Source organism: Macrobrachium rosenbergii, chromosome 42 (assembly GCF_040412425.1).
Source record: "Macrobrachium rosenbergii isolate ZJJX-2024 chromosome 42, ASM4041242v1, whole genome shotgun sequence".
Lineage (NCBI taxonomy): Eukaryota > Metazoa > Arthropoda > Malacostraca > Decapoda > Palaemonidae > Macrobrachium > Macrobrachium rosenbergii.
The window spans coordinates 28056736-28081735 of NC_089782.1; the positions used below are offsets into that span (position 1 = coordinate 28056736).

Here is a 25000-nt window from a genome sequence, read left to right on the forward strand (position 1 = left end):
ATTTATTTCAGTGGGGATTTAGCTGTATTTACTTCAGTGGTGATTTAGCTGTATTTACTTCATTGGGGATTTAGCTGTATTTACTTCTGGTGGGATTTAGCTGTATTTATTTCAGTGGGGATTTAGCTGTATTTACTTCAGGGGGGATTAAGCTATATTTATTTCAGGGGGATTTAGCTGTATTTACTTCAGGGGATTTAGCTGTATTTACTTCAGGGGATTTAGCTGTATTTACTTCAGGGGATTTAACTGTATTTACTTCAGTAGGGATTTGGCTGTATTTACTTCAGGGGATTTAGCTGTATTTACTTCGGGGGATTTAGCTGTATTTACTTCAGGGGATTTAGCTGTATTTACTTCAGGGGGGATTTAACTGTATTTACTTCAGTGGGGATTTGGCTGTATTTACTTCAGGGGGGATTTAGCTGTATTTACTTCAGTGGGGATACAGAAGAAGAGATGTGGGTCCCCACTATAAGGGTGAAGGGGTGGGGATAGCCAGTTGAGGGGCATATGGTCAGTGGGGATGAATATGTCCCCACTTTAGGAGGATGGGGGAGAATGAAGAGAGGAAGAATGAGGGCGTCTTCCTTATGGGATGGGAAGGGGGACAGGAAGGGATGACCTGTGTTGAGGAGGTCATAAGGAGGTCACAAATTTAGGTAAGAAAATGGGGAAGGATGGTGAGGGGGGGGAAAGCAGAGGGAGGGGAGGAAGGGAGGCCAAGTACCCGGGGTAGGGGCCATGGTAGGGGGAGGTGTAGGGGGAGATAATCTGAAAATTTTCCGGAGCTTTAGAGAAAGGATTGTGATTGGGGGTGGGGGGAGTTTGAGTTGTGTCCTCACTTCAGGAGAGAAGGGGAGATGGGAGAAGGGGAGGGGAAAGGGGTGCCATTACCAGGGGTAGGGGCCTGGGGAGGGGGAGGGAGACAACTCTGAAAATTTACCAGAGCTTTAGAGAAAGGATTGTGATTGGGGGTGGGGAGTTTGAGTTGTGTCCTCACTTCAGGAGAGAAGGGGAGTTGGGAGAAGGGGAGGGGAAAGGGTGCCATTACCAGGGGTACGGGCCATGGTAGGGGAGGGGTAGGGGAGATACCTCTGAAAATTTACTAGGGCTTTAGAGAAAGGATTGTGATTGGGGGTGGGGATTTAAGTTGTGTCCTCACTTCAGGAGAGAAGAGGGAGATGGGAGAAGGGGAAGGGGTGCCATTACCAGGGGTAGGAGCCAGGCTAGGGGGAGGGGTAGGGGAGACAGATCTGAAAATTTACTAGGGCTTTAGAGAAAGGATTGTGATTGGGAGTGGAAGGGGTTGATGGCTGAGTTGTGTCCTCACTTCAGGAGAGAAGGGGGAAGGGATGCCATTACCAGGGTTAGGAGCCAGGGGAGAGGGAGTGGGAGGGGGAGATAGCTCTGAAAATTTACTAGAGCTTTAGAGAAGGGATTGTGATTCGGGGTGGAGGGGGTTGAGAGTTGAGTTGTGACCTCACTTTAGGAGAGAAGGGGAGATAGGAGAAGGGGGAGGGGGAAGGGATGCCATTACCAGAGGTGGGGGTCCTGTAGGGAAGGGGTATCTCTAAAAATACACCGGAACATCTGATCGTCCTTGTATGCAATAACTGCTTAATTGAGAATCCCGTGTTTTGACAGCATCTGTCTTTTTTTAATTGAACGACGTATGTTTTTGAACTATTTTCGAACTGGCCCACCCCTCCCCAACCTCTCTCTCTCTCTCTCTCTCTCTCTCTCTCTCTCTCTCTCTCTCTCTCTCTCTCTGAGTCATGCGTCGAGTGGTGACGAATCGACAGAGGACGTGAAGCACAGGAAATAAAGAGCTTTTATTGTTTTTTTATTTTTTTTTTTACTTTTTTATTGAAGCGATTATCAAAGTCGACCTTTCGTACGAAGAGTGTAAATATTTACTGTTATGAAAGGAAGGCTTAGCTCTCGAATATAGCGCCGACGCATTTTGATTTTTCGTCGATTATTTATCAAGTTGAGTTCAAATTTCCTCTTTTTATTTGTTGACGACCGATCTGATTAATAAAATTCGTTTTTAGATCATTTCTAAAGAGACGAACTTTTCATGAATAAAATGCAGGCAATGGCAGAAAATAATAAACAGTTCGAAAACAGAAAGAATTTCATGTGTAATTCTCAAATTATATTTCAGATTACTAAGTATTTTTTCAAACGTCTTGTGCAACCCGCTGCATTCCATGAATGAGTAAGTACAATAGAAAATGATTATCAGGAATTACATTTTATTACATTTTCCTGGAAGGATATTACTCGCGGTTTGCGCAGTTCTTAGAACGTCGTAAAGTGTAATGCTACCTAATTACTCTCGTGAATCCTATATATATATATATATATATATATATATATATATATATATATATATATATATATATATATATATATATATATATATATATATATATAATGTATGTAAAAAAGAGCCAGAAGGAAATAGTAAAAGATTTATGTACCTGGCATCTTCATGTTACAGTACAGTACCCTGATGATGTTTATATATATATATACGAAAGCGCTGGGTACTTATGTTTTTTTTATTATTTCCTTCTGACTCTTGCTGTACATCTAGTCACGTAATCCTTGTGATGGTATGACACACACACACACACATATATATGTATACATTATATACATAAATATATGTATATATATAATATAATATACATACATATATATATATATATATATATATATATATATATATTATATATATATAATCAACTTTACGACTTACACTATTGTTCTGTGCATTAATACAATTACTAACAGGACCTCATTGACACTGCATGGTATCTAGCGGAGATATTTATTCAATAAAAGTTACAAGATTTCCAGGACTAATAGACCCCATTGTCTAGTATTCATCGAATAAATATCTCCGCTAAATACCAGTTTCAATGAAATCCTGTTAGTAAGTAAAATATATATATATATATATATATATATATATATATATATATATATATATATATATATATATATATATATATATATATATGTATGTATATATACATACATACATACATATATATATATATATATAATATATATATGCGTGTGTATCTGCACGCTTGCGCGCCTGAACCGGAGCACCAAGCCTCATAACATTGACAGACACGTGCGTTTAACGCCTGGGACTTTCAAGGGAAGCGAGATTGCATTCCGGGGCCCATCTGAGCGTGCACTTGGTAAAGACTGTTAACGAATGACTAAGACTACATAACTAACCTTGGTCTTACTTTTGCGGTCACACACGCGAACGGAAAAGAAGAATAAGACAATGGGGTTGTGGGTTATATGGCGTCGGCCTTTGAAGTGGGTTTGCCGTCTGAAGTGGTCCTTGATTTATTCAGCAGTGGTCTTTTTTATCCATGATGGGTTTTGTTTTCATTTTAAAGTTATTAATGTCATGTATGATGATGATAATGAAGATTATTATTATTATTATTATTATTATTATTATTATTATTATTATTATTATTATTATTATTACTGCTGTTTGTAACATATATATATATATATATATATATATATATATATATATATATATATATATATATATATATATATATATATATAAATTAATCATAACTGTTGCATAAAATGCAACCAATATTCCTTGGATACTGTCTTTAACCTGTATTACTTTATGAACAATAGCATTACAAACAAAAATTGATGAATTTATCGGATTACATTAACCTGGCTCACAACAACGAAGAACCTAACATCATGATAAACTCATATCTCCACATGTATGTAAGTTACCTAGGCCTAACTTACAGATCACGGTAGGCCTACGTCTCCCAATCAGAAGCCACCGTCACATCCGCCGTGTGAGACTGTCTGTCTATCTGTCATCCGGTCTTTGACAAATATCAGAATGGAATGCAATATAAAATTTAGGCCCAAGGCCAAGCACTGGGACCTATGAGGTCATTCAGCTTTGAAGGGGAAACTGAGAGTTAAGAGGTTGGAAAGGTGTAACGGGAGGACAACCTCGCAGTTGCACTATGAAACAATTGTTAGGAGAGGGTGGAATAAGAAAGACGGAAGAAAGAGAAAATGAACGGAGGTACAGCAAAAGGAATGAAAGGGGCTGCAGCTAGGGGCCATAGGGACGCCGCAAAGAGCCCTAAGTAATTCCCCCTACAGTGCAACGCGAGAGGTGCACTGACGGCATTATCCCCCCACCATCCCCCAGGGGGCTTGGCAGACATCACCCACGATACTTCAAGCACGGCATTAATGGAAAACATGGCCGAATGTTTACATACCGATCAAGGGGAATCAAATAAACGTGAAAAACAGGGAGCGGCCGAATTATTATTTCATTATTGGGTTTATCCTTACATCCCGTTCGGGAGGGGATTATCTCCTACTCTCGTTTTGTTGTTTTTTGTTTAATTTGCTTGCGTTTGCTGCCATTTGAGGGGGGGGGGTTGTTGTGCGAGCGAGGGGAATATTAATGTTATGGTGTTGTTATGTTTTCTGCTTTGGAAATTGGAGCGAACGTGCTGGGCTTGCATGTTTCATGCAGGTTTGAAGGAAATGCTTGATGCTTAGTCGGCTTATTATTGCTTTCTCCGAAACCTCTCTCTTTCTCTCTCTCGCTCTCTCTCTCTCTCTCTCTCTCTCTTTCTCATATATATGCTTTAGTTTATCAACACGTTTATATTTAATTTTTGTTTCGCCAGTCATATACAAAAGTTATACAGAATGAACTCTTTCTCTCGCACAACCCATCTCTCTCTCTCTCTCTCTCTCTCTCTCTCTCTCTCTCTCTCTCTCTCTCTCTCTCTCTCTCACTATGCATATATATATATATATATATATATATATATATATATATATATATATATAGATAGACAGATATAGACTGTATATATATAATATATAATATATATATATATATATATATATATATATATAGAGAGAGAGAGAGAGAGAGAGAGAGAGAGAGAGAGAGTATATATATAAGTATATGTATATATATATATGCTTTAGTTTATTAAAATATGTTTATATTTAATTTTTGATTCGTCAATCATAAACAAGAGCTATACAAAATTAACTCTTTCACTTCCACAAACCATCTCTCTCTCTCTCTCACATAAATGATTTAGTTTTACTTACGTATATTCAATTTTTGGTTTGTCAACCATAAACATAGGTTTTACAGCATGAACTCTCATTCTCTCTCCCCTAACCCACCTCTCTCTCTCTCTCTTTCTCTCATCCTACACACTTCTCTCGCTCTCTCTCTCTCTCTCTCTCTCTCTCTCTCTCTCTCTCTCTCATCACAAATACGAACCAACTGCATCCTACCATCCGTCAGGGATACCCATATGAATCCTGCCATTTCATCAACACATATTTAAAGCCCTTTCATCATCAAGACAAAACAAGAGAAAGCAGTTCCGTTTTTGCAAGGCAGATTGCAACGTGGCATTCCATTTTCTCTCTCTTATCCAACCCCCCCCCTCTCTCTCTCCCCGGCTACCGTCCCCCGCCCCCTACCTCCCCTCCCCACCCTTCGGCCATTGCATAATCCTTCATTTGGCAATTTCCGTCCGGCGAAATCAAGTTCGTAACGCGTTTTGTCGCCGAAATGGAAATCTGATGAAAGTCCCCGCTGTATGAAGTGGGAGATTGAAGGGCGCTCTTGCTCCTCCCCCCCCCCTCCTCATCCTCCTCTTTCTCCTCATCCTCCTCCCCTCCTCATCCTCTTTCCCCTTCCCTCCTCATCCTCCTCTTTCTCCTCCTACCCTTCCCTCCTCATCCTCCTCTTTCTCTTCCCCTCCCCTCCTCATCCTCCTCCTCCTCCCCTTCCCTCCTCATCCTCATCCTCCTTCTCCTCCCCTCCCCTCCTCTCCTCCTCATCATCCTCCTCTTCCCCTTCCCTCCTCATCCTCCTAATCCCCTTCTCTCCTCATCCTCCTCCTCCTCCCCTTCCCTCCTCATCCTCCTCCTGCTGTTGCTGTTGCAATGGAATGGAATATAGAATTTAGGCCAAAGACTAAGCGCTGGGGCCTATGGGATCATTCGGCGCTGAAAGGGAAATTGAGAGTAGAAAGGCTTGACAGGTGTAACAGGAGGAAACCTCGCAGTTGCACTATGGAACAAGTTTTAGGAGAGGGTTGAGGATAGCAAGATGGGAGCGAGAACATGAACGGAGGTACAGCAAAAGGAATGAAAGGGGTTGCAGCTGGGGGCCGAACGAACGCTGCATAGAACCTTAAATATTGCCTACAGTGCACCGCGTGAGGTGCACTGACAGCAGTAATCGCCTACGGGGCTGTTACTGTTGGGATGAGGATTTCCTGAAGAAGTGAGGAGTTTTTTTATTTACCTTTTTTTTTATTTATTTATCTTTATTTCTTTAATGGACTTTATCTTTTTTCATTTTATACCTTTATTGTCCTATTTATCTTTAACCTTTTAATTTTACAGTTATGTTTTTGGGCGGATTAAATATTTTGTTTTGTTGTATATCTTTAATATATGATTATTTTTATTTTTTCCGTTGTTATATATATATATATATATATATATATATATATAGAAATATATATATATATATATATATATATATATATATATATATATATATATATATAAATATATATATATATATATATATATATATATATATATATATATATATATATACATGTACATACAGAAATATATATAATATATATATATACATATATATATTTATTTATTTATTTATTATTGATGTTTGTAAATTTTCCTCAATTATTCATTTTTAGTTTTTCTGTAAAAGAAAACTATTGTGGCCGCTTTGTCAGTCCGTCCGCCCGCACTTTTTCTGTCCGCCCCCAGATCTGAAAAACTACTGCGGCAAGAGGGCTGCAAATTGGTATGTTAATCGTCCACCCTCTAATCATCAAACATACCAAATTGCAGTCCTCTAGCCTCAGTAGGTTTTATTTTATTTAAGGTTAAAGTTTAGCCATAATCGTGCTTCTGGCAACGATATAGGATAGGCCACCACCGGGCCGTGGTTAGCCTCATAGGCCGCGGCTCATACAGCACTATAACGAGACCACCGAACGATAGATCTGTTTTCGGAGGCCTTGATTATGCGCTGTACAGAAAACTCGATTGCGCCTAGAAAACTTCGGCGCATTTTTTACTAGTTTTTATTCACCCCTGTATAGGTTTTCCATCCGACTCATCGTCCTTTTTCCAAAAAAATTATTATAATTCCCCGAGAACAACCGCACGGAATATTAAAATGCAGACTGATGTCTCATTCGCACAGACTGACTAACGACGCGAAAGTTGCGTTGCATTAAGTTTCTGACACGGGAAATGTAAGGCCTTCGTCTGGTAATCCCATAAGGATTGCAGAAGAATGATCTTATGACATTTAAATTGTCGGTCTATCTTCGCCATTTGCTCGTTTACTTTCGTCCTCTCTCACTCTTGGGCTTTTCGCGTTTTATCACGTTTGTGTTTCCTTCGCGAGTTTTTTTTTTATTCGTTCGTTCGCGTTCCAGATTTCTTCGGGCTTGTGTTTGTTATTTTTATCGTTAAGAGTTCGTTAATGTTTTTTTTATTTGATGCAGAATTTGGTGTTACGTGTTTTTTTTACATATACATACATACAGACATACACACACATATATATACTATATATACATATATATATATATATACATACATGAGTATATATATATATGTGTGTGTGTATTTATATATGTATATATATATATAATTTATTTATTTATATATACATAACATATAAAGAGAGAGAGAATACATAAATATATATACATATATATAACATATACAGAGAGAGAGAGAGAGAGAGAGAGAGAGAGAGAGAAATACAGTATTTTATTACTATTGCTAATTATAAATATGTAACACACCTGATAAAAGGAAACAGGGAAAAAGTGACGTTTGAATAAACAAAGATTAACAAAGATAAATACATCTATATTATGAAACGCATTTATCTACCGTTGTCCAACCCGGAGTCTGCCTCTCTAACCATTGGCTTCTCGATCATCTCTTATAATGCCGTTATATTGAAAGGAATGGATACACTAGAACTGCTGCAATCGAGTCTCAGTTTCCGATTATCATGTCTTGGCAACCTACTGGTCAATAGGGCTTCTGATTTATTGCCACTAGAGAGCTGATTCCCCTGAACAGAAAGACTGTCTTAGTTTTCTGTAAAAGAAAACCGGCTTTGTCTGTCCATCCGCACTTTATTCTGTCCGCACTTTTTTCCGTCCGCACTTTTTCTGTCCGTCCTCAGATCTTAAAAACTACCGAGGCTAGAGGACTGCAAATTGGTATGTTGATCATCCGCCCTCCAATCATCAAACATACCAAACTGCAGCCCTCTAGCCTCAGTAGTTTTTTATTTTATTTAAGGTTAAAGTTAGCCATAATCGTGCGTCTGGCAACGATATAGGATAGGCCACCACCTAGCCGTGGTTAAAGTTTCATTGGTCGCGGCTCATACAGCATTATACCGAGACCACCGAAAGATAAATCTATTTTCGGTGGCCTTGATTAGACGCTGCAGCGGCTGTACAGAAAACTCGATTGTGCCGAAGAAACTTCGGCACATTTCTTACTTGTTTATTATTGTTATCACAGTATACGCATAAATATCTCAGCCTTGTCTTTCAGAAAGTCACTGAAACCTCATTAGAACTTCAAAAGTGCTTAACTTGGCCTTTCAGTGGGATCAGCCCTCAATTACAGCTTCGCGGCGATGCCATATCTCCGCTTTCCTTTGTTTGCCCCTCATAATTTAACACATTTTCGCAGATTTGGTAGAAAAGGGAATAACAGAAGAGCGTTGCCACATTTCGGTTCGGCAAACGGGAATAAAAATGAAAATTTGCCACATTTTCCGTAGATTTGGCAACAACGGGGAATTCCAGTAAAAGCGTTGCCACATTTCCGTTCGGCAAACGGAAATGAAAATAAAAAGCGTTGCCACATTTCCATGCAGCAAACGAGAATGAAAATAAAAAGCGTTGCCACATTTCCATGCAGCAAACGGGAATGAAAATAAAAAGCGTTGCCACATTTCCATGCAGCAAACGAGAATGAAAATAAAAAGCGTTGCCACATTTCCATGCAGCAAACGAGAATGAAAATAAAAAGCGTTGCCACATTTCCATGCAGCAAACGGGAATGAAAATAAAAAGCGTTGCCACATTTCCATGCAGTAAACGGGAATGAAATTAAAAGCGTTGCCACATTTCCATGCAGCAAACGAGAATGAAAATAAAAAGCGTTGCCACATTTCCATGCAGCAAACGGGAATAAAAATAAAAAGCGTTGCCACATTTCTGTTGCTCATTTATTTCCTTTACCATACATACAGTGTCGATACGATCAGCAACTTGAATTTTGCTTTGAGATTTTGACTATTTGCCTTTTTTGTTTATTAAAAAGAGTGAAATCTGACGCATGACGAAACTTTCCACAGCGAGCATGGTGTATGTGGAAACGCTGTTTTTATTACCATCCAAATATAACCAATGATTACTCAAGTTTGTTCGAGAGTTGGAACTCTTTCGTCAGCCTTCCCCCACCCCCAACCCACCGTGTCATTAATAGACTTCCACCGCGAGCAATAAGCTTTCGACTTCACGACGTCGAAAAGTTGTTGTGCAGTTGATAAATGATATGCAAAGTGTTTTCGATACCGTCATCTGTCTAAAAGTTCTACTAACACTCATGTTTTGGGGTTTATATTTTCAAGATGCGGATTCTTTCTTCTCAAAATGTGAGAACATTGATATGGCTTTTTATTTTCAGTATATATAAATGGGTTCCTCCATCCACAATGTGAGGCACCTTTAGGCCTATGTGGCTAAGTATATGTTCCATTCTGATTTCTGAAATTTAGGTTGGCAAGCCAAGCACTGAAGGGGCACTCCGGGCCACTCAGCGCTCAAGACAGTGAAAAGAGGGAGTTGGAGTGGCTGGACAGCGAGATGAAGAGGTCCAGAAAATAAAGGAGGTGAAGTATAAGGATCTAAAGGCGAAACTTGAAGAAAACCCCAGATGCATCGAGGACAGTTAGAGATATTTGACAGCGAGACTGCAGAAAGGTAGCGGAAATGAAGGTTAATAAAGGGCTAATAAGTGGATGCAGCTAGGGCAGAAGGGACGCTGCAAATACCCTTTAGTAATGCCTAGGAAATATATATATATATATATATATATATATATATATATATATATATATATATATATATATATATATATATATATATGACTTGGTAATGCCTACAGTGCACCACACGAATGCATCGTGGGCACTACATCCCTACGGGATTCATTTGAAATGCTAAAACGTCTCCTTGAAAATCTGAATCTCATGCAAATGACTAAATATGCCTACCATTCCTGCTCGATCCAGTTTATTGTATTCCACATCCGTGATCTAAATTTCAAACAGAATTCCCCTCCTGCTCATCTGCATTGTCGCTGACGTATTCGTCAATAATCCGAGCTTTGGGAATGACAGGGCATTAGACTTGCCCTTCGGCGCAAGCAAGCTCCTCATCACCTCGTTGATGCTTCCTCCGGGTATAGAGATTAAACCAGTTTCATCTGTGATGAGTTGAAGGCGCGCTCCAATGGCCGCTAAGTTTAGATCACTGTGACAGTTCGAGAAATCCGTTTCATTAATCATTAGCTGCGTTACGCTTTTATTTCTAGACGCCCTCTTATCATTACTCATTGAACTAGCTAAAATAAGTCAATGAATGTAATGGAATATAGGCCTAAGGCCGAGCGCTGGGACTTGTGAGGTCGTCCAGCGCTGAAAGTGAAACTGAGAATAAAAAGGTTTCAAAGGTGTAAGAGGAGAAAAACCTCGCAACTGCAATATGAAACAATTAAATAAGTCCTAGCAAGGAATGGACTATAAAATTTAGGTCTAAGGCCTAGCGCCTGGACCTATGAGGTCGTCCAGCGCTGAAAGGGAAATTAAGAGTAAAAGGTTTAAGAGGTGTAACAGGAGGAAAACCTCTCAGTTGCACCAAGAAACAACTGATAGGAGAAAGTGGAAAGTGAGATGGAAGAAAGGGAATATGAACGAAGATACAGTAAAAGGAATGAAAAAGGTTGCAGATAGGGGCCGACGGGACGCTGCAAAGGACCTTAAGTAAAGCCTACAGTGCACCGTATGAGGTGCACTGGGGACACTATCCCCCAACTGGAAAAAAAAAGAATTTCCGAAAGTCTAGATCTTCAGAAGTACCCCATAAAGCCATAAAATAAAAAAAAACACAAGGTATGTGTCATTGACATCGAGTCCCTCTTGGTGAAAGAGTCCAGTGGTCCTTGTCAGGCCTCTGAACCCTTCCAAAGCCTTACCACATTGATGGGCTGGCATGAATCTGGAAGGGGGGCCGATTAGGCCTACAGCAGTGGTTCTCAAGCTGGGGGGAGCGAGCCCTAGGGAAAAATAAAAAATTCTCTAATTGTATTTGTTACTCTCTTAGCAAAAGTCGCTACGAAGCAGTGTCAAGTATCTCATTACTTAATTCCCAAAAGAATAAAAGCATCCTCTCTCTCTCTCTCTCTCTCTCTCTCTCTCTCTCTCTCTCTCTCTCTCTCTCTCTCTCTCTCTCTTTATTTTCCTTTACATCTGGGAGGGAATTTTACTCATAGATGCAAGGGTGGGGTCGGGGGGGGGAGGGGACTTGGAGGGGACGGCCTAAGGTATATACTGTACTGGTATATGTGACATCGTTTAACGCAGCCATTCAGTATTTTACGAATATGCCTATGTTTATTCTAGGAAAAAATTTAAGCTCTCACTCGAAGAATTTTTCTTAAAGCACAAAAAAACAACCATAACAATACTATAACAACAGCAACCACAACAAAGACAACGACAAGCATGAGCAAAAGCAATAACAACAACCTGAACTAGGCCTATAATAGAACAAGGGCAAGAACCATTACAAGAACAAGATTTAAAAAAAAAAGTTATGACAGCAACAACAACATCAATAACCTTAACAACAATAACAAGAATAACCATAATAACAACACCTGAAAATAACATACGTCTAAATCCTTTATCCAAATGTTATAAGCTATGTAAACCGACAAAATGCTATTGAATCTGTAGGCCTACGTCATGTCACTTTTTATGATCCCATCATTTTGAAAGCAAACAATATATTCAAGAAAATTCTTAACAAACTATGCAAAAAATTATTCATACGCATTACAGTTTCAAGCAAAACACAAGCATATTCAATGGTACGAAATTCGATAAAGTAAAAGCAACCGCATCTTGACCAGACACAGTTTACCAGTGCTTTGTAAATCAGTATTCTCCCTGAGATTTAATCATAGGTAAACAAAACTTGCCTTACCGTTATGCAGGCGCCTCGAAAGTCAAACCTGAAGATTCCTGGATATGATATTGACAATTATTATGGGTAGAGGAGTCACTGTCGTCAGCACCGTTGTCAGTTGGCTGTCACTTTCGGTCAGCCATTCAGCCAACCGATATTGGAGTGTAAACATACAGTGAAACTTGTGAGTGGTTCTTTTTTATAAAAAAAAAAAAAATTATTACCATATAAATACTTCATACAGTATACAACTAGTTAATCAAACGAAGATATAATTTCAATTCAGATTTTATATTTGACATGTACGTTTTAATACGTTTTAATGATAAAAATATGCAAGTCTACCTGACTCGGCTGCTTGACATCTCTCCGAATGTGTATGAACGATTGCAGTGAAACTGGATTAATGAATGCTTTAACGTGTGGTAAAACTGTCTAATAACAAAATAAAATTCAATGTTGCATACCTCTGATGTAATATTCATGTTCTAATAGAGAATGGTAAACATATTTTTAAAAATCAATCGGTAATTATCATTATCCTATCATTCAATAGCACCAATTCGAACACATCCGCGTATCCTTTCACCAATGTGATCCTGACGCAACGTTTGTTCCATATTGATAATTTCCCAATTTCTATAGTTTTACGGAGATGTAAATATGATGTTGGTATTTCCTGCAATAGCATGTATTTTTTGGATGATAACGAAGCCTTTCATTTCATCTTTGTAGGGAAGTCATTGCCTAAAATTAATGAAAATCAAAGGAGATACGAATTGACCAACTTCTCAAAACCATCCGTTGTCGACCAGTCAGCTTCAGTTGGTGGTTGTGATATAGTAGTGGTCTAAGTTACTACTACTGTATAGCAGCATGGGAATTACTGTACATTAGCCTCAGGTCAAGTACCCAGACATCAAGGATGGTAAGATAGGTCATCTGACTGGCAGGTATTAACCCGGTACGTATCCACCAACGCGTCACCTCCGAGGTGCTAGTACTAAGAATGGCGCAAGCTCAATGGGACGCCGTATTTAGTACTATCCCCTCGGCGATCAAAGCATTATATACACCCATTTCTATATATTTTTTTATATATTAATAAACGATATCTTTGATCCCCGAGGGGCTAGTACTAAACAGCGTCCCATTGAGCTTCCGTCATGTTTAGTACGAGCACCTCGGAGGCGACGCGTAGGTGGATACATACCGGGTTGGCAAAGCCACTAAGAAGATTAGGCTGATTTCATTTCTAACGGAAGATTGTTACAATGTTAGCTGAGCAATAAAGATGACAAATATTTTTAGACCTAATTCAGCATCACAAGACGCGTCCCTTCAGTCTCTTCGGTAGCTAAAAGTTGGGACATCCTGCAAGCAGGATTGGCTAGGCCTACGTGGCACTGGGAATATTCTGTACGGTTTTATTAAACGAACCCTGCTTTCAATACGAAGTTGAAGCATCTATGGATACGAATGTGATCATCATAACACAAAAATTATAATAGGAATATGAACATAAATATGCTTTTAAAAACTTCGAACCTGTGCAGCAAAATCAAATAGAAAGTAACCTGAATATAACAGACTATAGAAAACGAGTACAATGCTGACTGAAAATACTCTCTCTCTCTCTCTCTCTCTCTCTCTCTCTCTCTCTCTCTCTCTCTCTCTCTCTCTCTCTCTCTTTTCCCCCGAGGCTCACGTCGTATTGTATTTTCTTCAATAACCCGGAGCATGGAGTAGCCGAGTTTTGCCAATACTGCAAACTGAGTTGTGAATTTGATTCGAGAATATTTCCAGTAAAATTCTCGTTCAATTCAAGTCTCTCTTATATATTTTAAAGTATTGTTTCGAAGAGGTGGGACAGTGCTTGGAGGACAGGAAGAGAGAATTTTGTGACTCCGTTCGTGAGAGATAAAAGGATTGAGGGAAAAGATACGTGCGCTTGTGTGAATGTGTATGGGTGTACTTACGTTTTGTGTTTATATGCACACGTATGTATAATACTAACGCGTACTGTACATATAACTGCTTTTATACACATAACAGGTGTTGCATATATATATATATATATATATATATATATATATATATATATATATATATATATATATATATATTTTTATAAATATTACTGCTGTTCGCCCTCGATGTAGTTAGGTGTAGGAATATTAGGCCAATTGACCTCGACAGAGAACATCTCTGCCCGCCGGTAGGGTAGGCAATTTAAAAATAACAATCACCGCCTTAGACAAATGGCGCCGCATAGGCTGGAAAGTTTGTAAACAAAATATGTTAGGGCATTAGGGACCTAAGCCTCAGAGAGGGTTTACGCTCAATGACCCCTAGTTATGGTGGCCCTTAAGCTTTATTCTATGCATTCGACGATGCCTTTGTCAAGGTCGGATTGCCCGGGGCGGTATAGGTCCTCCTCTGGAAGAACGAAGCGAGGTCGAGTCAGTCAGTGAGAGAGATCCCAGCGGTCACGGAACCAGGGTGACGCTGCGTGCGTGCCCGAACGATATTCTTTATTACTTTCTCTCCTACGTCTATCTTAATTAGTGAATTGGGAAGACTGCCAGAATACGACTCCTGAAGTCCCTCGTTTGCGCAGCGACTCGACGTTCACGGTAAGTCCGATTCTTGTTGAAGCTTCGTCGATTGACTAGTTCTTTTCTGTATTTCACAATTTTTCTTTGTTTTCTTCCTTCAGCCACCACTTAGGGTATATGTGTTTACAAAGTCTAGATTAAGCCTAATTATTTTATTGTTAGCTTCAACCCCATTATTCCAGTAAAATACCTAGGATTTAGGGTAAGCAAAATCAGGTTAAATCTCGATGCTTTGATTGCCTCGCGTCCGAATGTTTGGAAGAACCGTTGCGTTTAAAATCAAATTCATCTCAAATATTCTTTGTTAAGGTTAATAACCCTTAACTGGCGACCTTTGGCTAATTAACGTCTGTCTTTGAGGTTAACTTTTGGCTTCAAGTGACAGGTTACGTGTAATCTTGGTTTGCAGGGCCGTAAAAATTACGTAAATTGAATAATACATGATCAACCAAGACCTCCCACACGTAACATTGGCGACCTTTAGCGTAGAATCTAAAGTACATTTTTAGAGAAAGAATCTGGAGAAAAGGAAATTAAAATTACATTAATTCCAAAAAAATAAAAGTCAGATATCGAACTCCATTTCATTCTTCCAAACAAGGAACGAGGCATAATAATAAGCAGTAAAGAGAATAGTTATAATAACAAGTGTAGCGAGAATTAGCGTAGGAAAGGGTGCGTCGAGAGCAGAGTCACAATTTGTAACGGTTAAGACAAGGGCATTTTACCGCGTTCGGCGTTCGAGAAGTCGTTCAGTAACGAATCGTAAGACCAAATCGCGGAGCCCGTTTCATGTACACAAAGTAATTTAGAAATCGCGTCGGCAATTCCGATCGTTATTGTTTGCATATAGCGGGAATCATTCAAAACCGTGTCAGTGAAGTAGCAAACGAACTGAAATAGTAATTTTACAATAAAGGTACCGTGCAACAACGTAAATTTACGCAGGCAGGCTAGCATTTCTCTTTTCATTCTTTTGTGTAATGTCCGGGTGAGAATACGATAACAAAGACAAAGTTGTTGGTAATTTAGTTTTCCATCCGTAACGTAAAACACTATGCATGATTGGTATATTTAAAGTAAAATCTGGATACCTGCATTTGTTGCGTTGTTTTGAATTTGTTTGAAAAAGAAAATACCCGCCATCTTGGATCCCTCCGCCATGTTCGCGCGGTTGTTTTGAAATTGTTCGAACTGTTTGTGAGAGAACGGCCATTTTGGGGTTTCCTTCGCTGGCCGAGGCTGTTTTGAAATTTAGGCCTAACGGGACCTTGGCCGCCATCTCAAAGACCTTGTTATTGTGACCTCTGCCCGAGACACTCTGGGGGGGCATTTCTTTTTTTTTTTGCTTTTCGTAGCGAACCCACCTCCTAATATCTTAGCTAGGAAAAAACAAAAGATAATTTAGGCAGGGAAAGATAGGCCTTAGTTAGGAGTAATAACAAGTTCCTATACGAATACCTACTATAAAATCATATAAAGAAAATTTAAAATTTTACGATATAAACTTTTTGTGACGTCGGCTCCCGGGAAAATTAAGATAATAAAGTAATCCCTAAGGAAGCCAAGACGACGCATCTATATCATTTTATTAAGATCCATGCCATTGTGCATGTATAAAATCTTTGTTTACATGTTCTCAAGCAGCAAGAAATTCGCTGATTGAAAATCTCTCTCTCTCTCTCTCTCTCTCTCTCTCTCTCTCTCTCGTGTCATTCAAGTAAGCATTCCTAACCTAAGTGTACGTGACCCTCTTCAAAGAAAGAACGGCCGACACTAGGCTAATTAATTCGAATACTTAAACCAATTAAAAGAAAACACCTCTGTCCCACAATAGATGAGGACAAGTTAAGAGTACTTACGATACAGTGATAAACTGTCGGTCACGAGTGAGGCCTGCTATCCAGACCGAAGCAAACAGTAGTTTTCACCCTCTGAAAAAAGAAGGGGCCAGCCGTTGCCAGTACTGGGACCAGCCACTCACGAGGATCTTTAAGAAAAAAAAAAAAAAAAAAAACCCAAATTCACTTTATTCCACAGTGCCAATAATTTGCAGCACTCATCACTTGAATAGCACTTCTCTCTCTCTCTCTCTCTCTCTCTTTTACCTTCCCTTTCTCTCTCATTCGATTGTTGCACTCTGCAGGGGTGTAGAGTGCCCTTTCCTCCCATATAGCCTAGTTGGACTCCAGTAGAGGGTCCCTAGGAACACATTGGCACCATAAGTGCCACCAAGCAAGAATCCAGAAAAATAAATAAAACAAAACCAAAGGGAACACAGAAGAGAAAGTTCTTCTGGAACCTAACCTGCACCAGTGCCTAGGGATACTGAGTGCCACCAGTGTGACCTGTACACGGCACACCCAAACTACAGTGCCACCTTTTGAAAGGGTGCCACGTCATTTGAAGAGACACTTCCTCGCTGCCCAAACGCCCGTCGACCCGGTTAGACGCCCTTCCCCACCAGAACCATGGCAGCAGAGCATTATAAAACTTTCCTGGGGCTGGGGACGGCGGCAGGTCTCACCGGCTCGGAACTTACTACCTGGGTTAAGGAGCAAGTGGACGACTTGGCCAAGCGGGAGAAGGAAGAAAGACTCGAGCAGAGGAAGTATGAAGCCGAGCAGAGGAAGTATGAAGAAGAACGAAGGGTGTATGACGCCGAGCAAAGGCAATATGAAGAAGAAAGAGAAGAAAGAAGGAGACAGCATGAGTTAGCCTGCAAGGAAACTGAGTTAGCCCTAAAGGAGAAGGAGCTCGAGCTTGAGAGAGAGAAAATGGAGAATGCCGAAGCTATGGCTAGCCATCAAGCCTCCAGTTCTACACCTGCTGCATCAAACGCTCCAATTTCGAGCATCAATTCCCTAGTCCCCAAGTGGACTGAGGACGAGCCAGAAGCATGGCTGGAGGAGATCGAGGCTCTTTTCGATAACTACAGCACCACGGAGACGGAGAGAGCCTTAATACTAGCCAAGCATATGGAGGGAAAAGCCAAGGCAGCGCCGCTCACTGGAGAAGAGCCAGAGAGGTAACATGGCAGAAGTTCGTAGAGTCATTACCAAGGCCTACGAGATAACCCCAGAAAAATGGAGACAACGGTTCCGAGGTCTTGCCAAGGAAGTCGGCTGGTCTTGGACAGAATGGGCATGTCACAAAACCCAGTCCGTGCACGCTGGTTCGACTCCTTGGCCTGCACGACGCGTTTGAGGATCTCTTCAATCGGACCATGCTAGAAGACCTTTTCCAATGTGTGCCAGGGCCCCTTGCAGTATATCTTAACGATAAACAGCCCTCCACACTTATGGAAGCTTGTCGCATGGCTGATTCATGGGAAACCTTCAATCAGTCGCATAGCACCTCTCAGAAGCGAATCATCCCTCCGGCCTACCTCTCGAACTCCACTCGCCCGAAGAATGGACTGCCTAGCAAGACCCTGTGCAACTATTGCAAGAAGGGGGGCCACGCTGAAGCTGAGTGCCGATACAAACTCGGCACTAATAAGCAGCCTAACCCTACCAGCCAGAACTCCGCTCCCGATTCATCCGCTCAGCCCTCTCCTCCAACAGCTACTGCAGGCCACCGAGCCCATCCAAAAGGCCCGTGCAAATCCTGTGGGGCTGCTAGCCACTACAATGCTGGATCTCCGGCCTGTCCACATCATGTACCCACCACCAAATTTGTCAACCTAATCAGCACTTCATTCTCTGCGGCTGGTCCGCACCGGATCCTTTACCCCGAGAGACTGGAAACCCAGTACATCTCGGTGGCCCCTCTTCAGAGCACTAGCCTGCCCATGACCCTTCCGGTCACAGTAGACACTGCGGCAGATATTAGCCTGATCGCCAGGGCCCAAGTGCCAGCCGGTGCTGTGGTTGACGAAGAAACGCGGTGGGAAATGAAGTGGATAGAGGGCCACACCATCACCGTTCCTACTGTCCAACTCCAGGTTATGACACCTTGGGGCACGATACCCCACCGCCTTGGCGTGGTAGGTGGAATTCGGCCCGGAGTGGTCTTCTTGTTGGGTCGGGATCTTCTCTGCGGAAGCCCGTTACCAACGCCACTTCGCAGCCGCGTTACCTCCTCCACAGAGGCCACATGTAAACCTCTCAACCATGACAAACCTCCACCTTCCGCCCACCAAAGTGGTCCGCGGAAGGGGCATAAACCAAATTATTTCAGGCCTAGCCCTCTCCAATCGCGAAGGGCTGGCCCACCAAGAGGTCTTCCTCCGCGAAGAGAGATTCAGGAGGAGCAGTACCGCTGCAGGACGTGCAAGCGGGCAGACCACTCCACAAATTGGGAGGGCTGCCCAAGCAAGCAACGCCCAGCGGACGCCCCGAACAAAACTCTAGGAGAGGCTACGATCTCCGCTGGGGCAGGAATCTCTGCCGCAGCCAACCACAAGTCGTCCGCGAGGTAGTGCACCTCCGGACCCCTCATCAGGCATGCCTGACCTCAACTGCTGCCAGTGCCACTTGCGAGCACCGAGCAGTGCCAGACTCCGTCCGTCCGGACGTTGAGCTACCAATGGAAAAGGCCCCTATGCCGGGTCTAAATCACGAGGCGAATCCTCCTCCGGGAGATTTAGGATTCCCCATGCAGTTGATCATCGCGACTGGAGAGCCTCTAGCACCGAAACTTCTTCTTTGCAAGATTCTTCTTTGCAAAAATTTGACTCAGGGGATGAACCCCTGGAGGATCGAAAATGGTACCTCTCCTTGGAAGACCAGGAACTGGCATCCTCGGACGCAGAAGTCGAGATCGCTCTCGCTCCGGTTGTCGCAGCAGCCGGAGTAGGGAGTCCTCCCGCAGCTTTTGCAGTTGCCCCTGACTTCGCGCCCGCTAGCCCTTCTGGCCTGTCCCCGGAGTCGGTGCTCTCATCACCTGCTAGGCCAGCTACTGATAGGCCTTGGAGGAAACCGAAGAAGAAGAAGAAGGGGCAGAAGAGAGCCCAGTAGTTGCGAAGCTATAAGCTCATCCTGGCACTAGTGCCCTCTCGGCACAGTGCCCTAACATCTAAGAGTGATCCTGGCCCCTTGCCCAGAGAAGGTAGCCAGTGTGATCTCTTCCTTTTATTTGTACCTAGCCTAGGCCACCTTAAAGTACGGTACATCAATTTAGTAACCTTGTTCTTTCCACTTACCACCGAGCCGCAGTAATCATGTAAGTAGCCTAACTAATTTCAGTAATCTTAACTATTGTGAAACGAGCCACGATGCTCGTGACACGCATGGCCTAAGACCTCAGTGAGGCACCCATTTATCATATGAGGCAACCCTCATGAATTAACTAGTAAATTTTAATTGTATTAAACATAAACCATGTTGTAATTTAGTTAGAATATTAACTCTTATGTTGGTGCTACGGTCGGGTTAGGATAGGTTAGGCTAGGGAATATCATAGAATGTACCACTAGGCTAGGTCTAAAACACATCATGATTGTAGGAGGTAGCCTATAATAACCGTGAGCACCTTCAGTACTATTAGAATTAGGTAAAGTAGTGAATATAGCTCATATCCTATCTAGGGTTAGGTAGTTCTGTAGCTAGGCAGGCTAACCAGGACTAATCTGCTCAGGGAAGGAGAGTAACCTACGAGAGGCGAACAGCTTGCTTAGTATAGACCTTCACGCCCGAAAAGGGAGTGAAGGCCCTCTTAAGGGGGGGAGCTTTTATAAATATTACTGCTGTTCGCCCTCGATGTAGTTAGGTGTAGGAATATTAGGCCAATTGACCTCGACAGAGAACATCTCTGCCCGCCGGTAGGGTAGGCAATTTAAAAATAACAATCACCGCCTTAGACAAATGGCGCCGCATAGGCTGGAAAGTTTGTAAACAAAATATGTTAGGGCATTAGGGACCTAAGCCTCAGAGAGGGTTTACGCTCAATGACCCCTAGTTATGGTGGCCCTTAAGCTTTATTCTATGCATTCGACGATGCCTTTGTCAAGGTCGGATTGCCCGAAGCGGTATAGGTCCTCCTCTGGAAGAACGGCGCAGGTCGAGTCAGTCAGTGAGAGAGATCCCAGCGGTCACGGAATCAGGGTGACGCTGCGTGCGTGCCCGAACGATATTCTTTATTACTTTCTCTCCTACGTCTATCTTAATTAGTGAATTGGGAAGACTGCCAGAATACGACTCCTGAAGTCCCTCGTTTTGCGCAGCGACTTCGGCGTTCACGGTAAGTCCGATTCTTGTTGAAGCTTCGTCGATTGACTAGTTCTTTTCTGTATTTCACAATTTTTCTTTGTTTTCTTCCTTCAGCCACCACTTAGGGTATATGTGTTTACAAAGTCTAGATTAAGCCTAATTATTTTATTGTTAGCTTCAACCCCATTATTCCAGTAAAATACCTAGGATTTAGGGTAAGCAAAATCAGGTTAAATCTCGATGCTTTGATTGCCTCGCGTCCGAATGTTTGGAAGAACCGTTGCGTTTAAAATCAAATTCATCTCAAATATTCTTTGTTAAGGTTAATAACCCTTAACTGGCGACCTTTGGCTAATTAACGTCTGTCTTTGAGGTTAACTTTTGGCTTCAAGTGACAGGTTACGTGTAATCTTGGTTTGCAGGGCCGTAAAAATTACGTAAATTGAATAATACATGATCAACCAAGACCTCCCACACGTAACAATATATATATATACATACATATGTATATGCAAGATATATACATGTTCAAATAATATATATATATATATATATATATATATATATATATATATATATATATATATATATATATATATATATATATATATATATATATATATATATATATATATATATATATTTATATATACGTCTATGTTATTATATGCTATATGTATATGTATGTATCTATATATATATATATATATATCACACAAATGTGTGAGTGCATGGAATAACCCACATGATAATACTCGTATATGCAAAAAAAAATAAATAAATATTACAGCAATCATCAAAGATATGCAAATAGAGCCAAAAAGACACAATTTCCTTTTAATTTCTCCTTTGAACTCCTGGCCGCCTTCTTTCACATAAAAAAAATAAGATAAAGAAAGAGAAGAAGAAAGAAACGAAGATAATAAGTAATCACACTCCGAAGACGAAAGCTTTAAAAAAAAAAAGTAAAAATTAAAAAATTCAATCCAAAGAAGATTCGTAAGAGAGAGAGAGAGAGAGAGAAAAAAAAACTAGATCACAAAAGATCAGACGAGAAAGAATATTAAAAAAAAAAGGGGGGGGCTCCTTCTTCTCTTATTCTTCTTCTTCTTAAGATAGCGGAGGATCATTAAGTTAACGCCGGAGCCAATTTGACCTCGCAGTTTCTAAATTAAAGAGATCAAACGGGGATTCTGGAAGACCCGAAAAAAAAAGATGGATTCATAAATTTCGTCTGAAAACTTTGAGCCGCATATGCAAAAGGCATCGGGGGTGAAAATAGGTGCAAAGGATTCTGGGTCTTGCGAAGGGATGCGATTAAGGTCAGAGTTGCTTGGACGGGGCGGGGGTGGGGGCAGGGACATTCCAGTACCTACCACACTCCCCGGGTGGCTGCTATTAAACTTGGCGAATAATAATGATAATTATTTATGTATACTTTCTTTTTCTGCGAAGGGGTAATTGGTTGTTGCCTGAGAATGAGAAGAAGGGGAGAGCGAGCGGAGAGGATAATTGATAATATATATATGTATATATATATATATATATATATATATATATATATATATATATATATATATGTGTGTGTGTGTGTGTGTGTAATATATATATACATACATATCTATATATACACAAGTATATATATACACTTGCGCCATTATTATTATTATTATTATTATTATTATTATTATTATTATTATTATTATTATTATTATTATTCAGTTCATATAGGCTAATGTTAAAACTATACACACACACATACAAAAATAAATATATATATAAATATAAATATATATACCGTATGTATATATATATATATATATATATATATATATATATATATATATATATATGCATACGTATTAATATGCATATATATAGATTTATATATATATATGCTATTATTATTATTATTATTATTATTATTATTATTATTATTATTATTATTATTATTACTACTACTACTCAGTACACATAAACTAACGCTAAAACTCTCCTATAAATCAATCAATCATTCTCAATGGAATGACTGATTGAGTGTTCTACATTTACTTGGCCTTATGCCAGCACGGGACTTTCCCCCCCAAGAGTGGTAAGGTGTGAGAGGAAGTCACAGGCCTGGTATGGACCGCAGGACCCTGACCAACCATTAGAGACCAACTTCGATGGACTATTTCTCTGCTTCTATTATAGAAAGTAAGAAGCCTGGTGTGTACTTCAGACCCCTGACCAACCAACAGAGACCACTGTTGACGGACTTGTTCTCTGCTTATTTTGCTAATATTTCTTCGGCCAGTGCTCCGAGAATCTTGCTTGTTTCGGGAAATTTTGCCCGACTCGGCCCCAGACATTTAAAAAACAAGGAAAAGATGCATCGAGTTTTCTGTACAGCCGCTGCATAGTATAATCAAGGCCACCGAAAATAGATCAGTCTTTCTGTGGTCCCGCTATAATGCTGTATGAGCCGCGGCCCATGAAGCTTTAACCACAGGCCGGTGGTGGTGGCCTATCCTATATCGTTGCCAAAAGCACGATTAAGGTTAACTTTAGCCTTAAATAAAATAAAAACTACTGAGGCTAGAGGGCTGCAATTTGTTATGTTTGATGATTGGAGGGTGGATGATCAGCATACCAATTTGCAGCCCTCTAGCCTCAGGAGTTTTGAAGATCTGAAGGCGGACAGAAAAACTGCGGATAGAAAAAAGTGCGGACAGAAAAAACTGCGGATAGAAAAAAGTGCGGACGGACAGACAAAGCCGGCACAATAGTTTTCCTTTACAGAAAACTAAAATAAACTTCTTTAGCCTTTGTCCACCAAAGCTTTCAGCTCAAACAACTAGACTAAGGAAATCGCGAACTCGAGAGTCACCCAGTTTGGTCAGCCCTTATACCAGTGCCTGCTAGAATGTGGAACTCTCTCTGTTCTTCTGTGTTTCCTGAAATATTCAACGTTCAGGTTTAATGGGTACAGTTGTCAGCACTTAAGAAGGAAAATCTGTTGACATTCTCTCTCTCTCTCTCTCTCTCTCTCTTTCCAGTAACGAAGCATTATTTGCTCTCTCTCTCTCTCTCTCTCTCTCTCTCTCTCTCTCTCTCTTTCCAGTAACGAAGACTTATTTGCTCTCTCTCTCTCTCTCTCTCTCTCTCTCTTTAGTGACCAAGTTGTTTGGGAATCTCTACCTATCTCGGTATTTTCATCATACAAAAGAGAGAGAGAGAGAGATAGAGAGAGAGAGAGACAGAAAGAGAACAAATTACGTATTCAGTAAAGATAACTCATTATTGTAATCAAAATAATTGAATTAATCCATTTGGTTTTTACGAGAAAATCATGAATACTTAACATCATTTCCCTTTGAAAGTGACGTAACCTAATTTGGACAGCTTTCCCTGTCTAGAGATTTTCTTTGAACGAGAGAGAGAGAGAGAGAGAGAGAGAGAGAGACAATGCAAATAAACTTTCCTTCTAAGGTGACGACTGAACTCAATTAAACTGAACGTTTTAATTCTTCTCGGGAAACACGGAAGAAAAGAGAGAGTTTCAGATTCCATCAGTAAATGGCTTTAGGGTGGACCAAACTGGTTTACTCTCGAGTTCATGACTTACGTATTTTAAAAGAGAGAGAGAGAGAAAGAGAGAGAGAGAGAGAGAGAGGCATCGTTCGCTCAAAAAAGCTAGTAAATTATTTCAGTTATAATTCTGAGACTGTAATATTACATTTGTGAATCTGCTTAATACAAAATTAAATACCACACAGTTCTCTCTCTCTCTCTCTCTCTCTCTCTCTCTCTCTCTCTCTCTCTCTCTCTC

At 40.6% G+C, this 25000-nt stretch overlaps 1 long non-coding RNA gene across 1 annotated transcript in view; it reads right to left on the reverse strand.

The window, feature by feature from the left end:
- Window positions 1-12579, reverse strand: part of LOC136827639 (uncharacterized) — a 189733-nt gene extending 177154 nt beyond the window's left edge. Inside the window, exon 1 of the long non-coding RNA XR_010849827.1 lies at window positions 12438-12579. This is a non-coding gene — a long non-coding RNA (uncharacterized lncRNA). The remainder of the gene's footprint in view (window positions 1-12437) is intronic.
- Window positions 12580-25000: the final 12421 nt, after the last annotated feature.